Source organism: Poecile atricapillus, chromosome 2 (assembly GCF_030490865.1).
Source record: "Poecile atricapillus isolate bPoeAtr1 chromosome 2, bPoeAtr1.hap1, whole genome shotgun sequence".
Lineage (NCBI taxonomy): Eukaryota > Metazoa > Chordata > Aves > Passeriformes > Paridae > Poecile > Poecile atricapillus.
Genome location: NC_081250.1, coordinates 102,590,255 through 102,596,005, shown reverse-complemented (window position 1 = coordinate 102,596,005; position 5,751 = coordinate 102,590,255). Strand labels below are relative to the sequence as shown.

The 5,751-nt window shown below is 48.3% G+C and overlaps 1 protein-coding gene across 2 annotated transcripts in view; it reads left to right on the top strand.

The window, feature by feature from the left end:
• The first annotated feature begins 4,163 nt into the window (after positions 1 to 4,163).
• RALBP1 (ralA binding protein 1) overlaps positions 4,164 to 5,751 on the top strand; it is a 32,892-nt gene continuing 31,304 nt past the window's right edge. Inside the window, exon 1 of one of the 2 annotated variants that reach the window (XM_058832207.1) lies at positions 4,164 to 4,380. The gene's annotated coding sequence lies outside the window, so the exon portion shown is untranslated. The remainder of the gene's footprint in view (positions 4,381 to 5,751) is intronic. The other variant, XM_058832206.1, reaches the window with a different exon arrangement.

Genomic DNA, 5,751 nt, shown 5'->3' with positions numbered 1-5,751 from the left:
CTTGTGTTTTCTTTCTCAAGAGTTTCTCAGGGAAACATTACCAGGAAGCATATTGCAAAAGTTACTGATATAGATGAATAGAATAATACAGAGAATGAACTCTCAAGCAGTTTTTTTCCGTTGCTGTAAGTGTTGCTTTGAAGTATTTTTCTGTATATGAATGATTAATACTCTAATGTTCTTTCTAAAAAACCTAACCATTTTAGAAAGTTGTTCATTTAGTGTTATTAATCTTTCAGGAAATGCCATAAATTATTTTGGGGTCTCTTATTTCACCCTACATCTGAATAACCAGCAAACCATCATCTACATAAGAACATGTTTTTAAAACTTCTTTCAGTTAGGATGCTCTCCAGGTAAAGCATTGGCCACTTTCATCACTGTCCTTTGGGACAGAATTGGAAATCACTGCACATAAAGGGAAGCAAAGAGGTAATTCATATAGTAAGAAATTATACAAATCCCTGGTGTGTTTGGGGTCAGTCTGACTGAAAAGGTTGGGGGCCCTTTTGTTATTCTTTCTTTAAAAGTAAAAAAGGTTTTTGTTTAGTTGCTTTTGGGATTTGGGTTTGTTTCGTTAGGATTTTTTTGGTTTTTCATTACAGGCACTTGAGTACAAAGGTCATAACATGACATTGCTTTCCTGTCATTTCTTAAGGTTCCTGGCTTACTTTTAGTATGCTTAATGGATTTCACATGTAATTCCTAAAAAATAAATATAAGAACACCTTCTTGTGTCTTTAATACTATATCTATGGTCACTCCAGTGTCCTCCGAAAATTACGGCTATTCTGATACCTGGCTCCCTACTCATCCTGCTGGCTGGAGTGACATGAAGTCGGCTGGTGATTGCACAGTGACACACAGACCCAACACAGATACACTCCGGCCTCTCCAGCCCCATGGTGCCCTGTCCTACAGCTGGCACTTACACCTTCATGGGCAAAGCCTGGACACTTGTAGCCTGGGAGGAGTTTAATGAGAAGAGAGGACAGACCGTGCTGATGAGGTACCTCCAGAGCACAGCCAAACAACAGCCTAACATTTTCCTGTTAGATGGAAATGTCTGTTGGGCTTGGCAAAATGAACACCTTTACCAAGATTTGACACATTCCCTTGGCCATCTTTCACCAAATCATCCATACATTGTTAAAAGTTGTGCTACTCACATGGGGAAACACACTTAGATACAAAATCTTTCTAGAAGCAGAGCAAACCTGATTCAGACAAATACATCTAGGACGTAAAGATGACCAAGGCTCAAGTTTTCTTATACCCTTTTCATGTAAGTATTTATAAATGTTCTTCCCATCACAGAGAACATGGAATTATTTGGCTTTGAGCAACCTGTTCTAGGGCTAGATATTCCTGTCCAGGGCAGAGGGATTGGAAATAGATGGTCATCCCAAACTGTTCTGTAATTCTATGGCTCCAGAATACTGCTCATAGGAGTCACTTTGGCAGAGTTCAGAATCATACACCTTTTTTGGCTCCTGCTCTGTGGTAATTTTTATGAACAACATACTTTCTCCCCCAAAGGCATTAATCAGTTTATGACTTCTAGGTTTTCCTGTTATATCTTCCAGCTCTCATTGTTTCACTTGTTTGCTTCAGTATGTGGCCATCTAGTTTCTTTCCTAAGCTAAATCTTTTTATGTCTGCTGTGTATTCCTTTATTGCTAAGGAGAATTACACAGCATGTCTAAAGTTATCCCAGAATGGTACAGCTCATGGAGACTCCTATCTTTCCAAGACAAACGCAACCCCAGAACTGGCTTTCTTGAAGTAGTAGTAGGAGGAATTATTCATTAACACAGCTATGCCTTTTCCCTTTTCTTTCCCTGACCAGATGCTTTCTGAAGCTCCCCTCCATTACTATTTTGTTACTTTTATGAAGTTCAGGAACATCAGTGAGACTGATTTTCCAAGCAGAGATCTTGCCACTTGAATGTGGGGCAAGCTAAGGGTGTAAGAAAGTTCCTCAGTCTGTGTAAGTTGGCCCCAGACCACAGTGAATTTTGCAAGTCAGAAATCATCCAAATGTGTTTCACATGGCAGTAAATTGGTATAGTCAGCACTGCACACAATCTCTTGTTTGTCCTCAAAATCTGGGGTAAGATTCATTCTGGGTTCATTAGCTGATGGGCCCATTGTGCATGAACTTTTGTTGGCAGTGGCCTCTAATAATACACATTCTTCAGAGCTGAGAGCCTCTGGCCACTGTCACTTCAAGTGGAGATCCTCATGGGCGGCCATCTGTAATTACTACGGGATGTTACAGAACTAACCCTTCTCTCTTCTTTTGCCAAGAGTAAGGTGGGCTTTATATATAACGAAAAAAGAAACACACTAGCTGTGATGTTAAGTTAAATAGCCTGGTGAGCCCTTGCTGTTACACAGTTTCTTCTGGAGAGGAGGAGGGAGACTAAAAGTTACAAGGTTATGTAATAAGCGGAGAAGACAATATCCCTGTGCTCCAACACTAATCGGAGTGTTTACAACCCTCCCTTTTGTAGCTTCCGCTGAATAGCACAAATTCCTGTGGGGGACCTTTTACATTACCGCAGGAGGTGGCACAAAGAGCTCATTCGACAGGGACTAAGCAGCATTGAGTCTCAAGTGAATAAATGGAGCAGGTGGCACGCTGCCACAGTATTAATGTGTCCAATAGGCCGGGGATTATGCTTGAGGCTGTGGGAATGAATCGGCCCTGCTTCTGACTGAAACAAATTCCCCTGTTGATGAGCAATTCTGAAAGGGATTCAAATTACGCAGGTGCTCAACATAACAGAAACTTCCATTGTAAGAGGCAAAAAACCCCCACAAAATTCCTTATAACATTACTGTAAACAGGATGCTTCTTGAGATGGGGACATGTTCCTAGGCACAGGTCACCTCAAGCAGCATCCAGAGTGTTTCTCCATTTCCCTCACATTCCAGAAAGTGATAGAGAGGAGTGGGTATCTCCTCTCAGGAGGTCAGGTTTGTTATGCGGGATGAAGCTGAAGCCAGTGGCTGTTCTCATGTGAACTGAGGACATGGAATTCAGTCAGCAGTAACATCATATGGAAGGTGGCCCAGGTGACCCCACCTGTGGGGCTGTGTCAGCTCCCACTGAGACTGATGACTTGTGGTGTTTGCTGACCTCCCACTCTGACAAGGGTAATCTCACAACTCATTTGGCCATATCCATCCTTAATCACGGCCAAAAGAATCTCAGAATCAGAGAATGGGTCAGGTTGGAAGGGACCACAGTGGGTCACCTGATCCAACCTCTCTGCTCAAGAAGAATCATCCCAGAGCACACAGCACAGGACTGTGTCCAGATGGTGCTTGAATATCTCCAGCAAGGGAGCCTCCACAACCTCTCTGGGCAATCTGTTCCAGTGCACGGTCATCTGCACGGTAAAGTTCTTCCACATATCCAGGTGGAATTCACTTGCTGTGAATCAGTTTCTTCCTGTTGCCTCTTACCCTATTGCTTGACACCACTGAAGCCTGGCTTCATCCTCTTGGCATCCTCCCTCCTTCAGATACTTATAGACATCGACGAGGTCCCCTCCCAATTGTTTTTTCTCAAGGCTGAACAGGTCGAGCTCCCTCAGTCTTCCCTGGTAACAGTCCTGCCCCTTCATTATCTTTGTTGCCCTCCACTGGAGCTGCTCCAGGAGCTCCATGTCTCTTTTGTGCTGAGGAGGCCAAAACTGGGCACAGCACTCCAGATGTGGCCTCACCAGGGCTGAATAGAGGGGCAGGATCACCTCCCTCGAGCTGCTGACAACGCTCTTCCTTCTGCAACCCAGGATATCACTGGCGCTCAGTGACGCTTAGGTTCCTCTTGATTCTAGAGGAGCGATGGACATGTTGCCTGCCGGCTCTCGGCGGCTGCTGAGGGAGCTTCACATACGTATCTCTCCGGGATCCCCTCAGGCAGCCGGACTCCGCTCCCGTGGGCCCGGGGTTTCAACAGCGATGGGGGGCAGAGGAGCTGGAACCCCACCCACCCCCGCTGAGCGCTGGCCGCTGGGATCTGTAGTGCGGCCAGCGACCTGTAGTGCCCCTGCCAGCAGCTTCCTGAGGGGAAAACTACAGCTCCCGTCGTGCTCCGCGCGCGGGGAGACCGGGGCCGCCCACTCTACCTGCCCCGCCCTCACGGCCGCGCGGAGCGAGACAGCGGCGCATGCGCGGTGGCGTGAGCTCGCGCCGCTCCCCGCCCGTCCCTGCGAGCGCCGGGCGGCGGCGGCGGCGGGATGGGGCGCGAGGCGGGGCGTGCCCGCCGCGAGTGAGGCCGAGGCGGAGCCGCTGCGCGGGCGAGCGGGACCCCCCGACGGTCAGTGCGGGGGCGCGGGGGGCGGGCGGTCGGCCCGGCCCGACACCGCGGTGAGGGGCGCGGGGCCGTTCCGGGTCCGGGCGGGCAGGCGGACGGGGGCGGAGGAAGGTGGGGGGGGAGACACAACTGGCGGCGCGAGCCGCCACCGCCCCGCGACGCGCGCGGCTGCCGGGTGGGGGAGGGGCCGTCGCGGGGTGCTCGATAGGGAGGGGCGGGGCCTCCGGAGGCTCCGCCCATTTTCCCTCGGGTCGCTGCTCGCCCTCCTTCCCTGCCTTCTTCCTTCTCTCTCTCCTTTCCTTCTCTCTCCTTTCTTTCCTTGCTTCTTCCCTTCCTTTCCTCCCTCCCCTCCGTTCCCCCGTCGGGCGGGTGTCCGGCCCCTGTGCGATACTTATGGGCCCTGTTGTCCCTCCTTCCCTTACGGGAACAGGCGCCGGGCACCTTGTGCGCCCTCTTTCCTTAGAGGTTTGCTCCCTTTGGAGCTTGCGGGATTCGCTGCAGCTCGGTCTGGGCTGTGGGTTGGCTCTCCGCAAGGTCGTTTTGGGTTATTTTTTTTGTGGGGAAGGAGAGGTCAGGGATTTTTATTCGTTTACCTAGAAGTCTCATCTTAAAACCCAGAAAATTTACCGTTAGTGTAATTTTTCTTCATCTAGTACGATTAGCACGTTCTAAGGATGTCGTGTTGCCTACCCGATAATGTTGTTTAGAAAGTGTGTGTTACTGTTCATCATAGAATCACAGAATTCTGTGGTTTGGAGGGGACCTCAGAGACCATCTAGTTCCAATCCTTCTGCCATGAGCAGGGACACCTTTCACTAGACCAGGTTGCGTAGACCCCCATCCAGGATGGCCTTGAACACTTCCAAGGATATGTTAGTGGGTGATGTATGAGCAGATACATCTTATTTTTAAGTGCTAACAGATGTTAAAACAAGTGACAAAGAAAATATCAGCAATCTACTCCAAAAGCATCTGTTCACAGTGGTATGGTTTGGATTTCCCCCACCCCGATGTCCCTGAGGTTAATGATAATTGTTGATGGGAAATAATAATTTAAAAAAAAAACAGGCTAAGACCTTTTTGCCAGTTGCATAAATCAGGGTGATTTGTCCAAGTCCCCTGTTCCAGCACAGAAAAACAGCCCTAACTACTTCCTTAAACGGGTTTCTGATCTAGAAACAGCTTGAAGTCCTTATCATGAGTGCTCTGCATTGCTGTAACCCACCCTTTCAGGGGTGATGTTAAGGCTCCATTAGATATGACGCAGGATGGTAATGGATGTAAATTTATTAATGAGCTTGCAGGAGAATGGCAGAGGGATCCCTTAGATCCCTTAGGTTTGGGTTTTGATGTTACTTGACATGTTGCATACAGCTCTTGGTGAATAATGCTGTCCTTCTGTTCATTTCAGCACAATCTGTGTA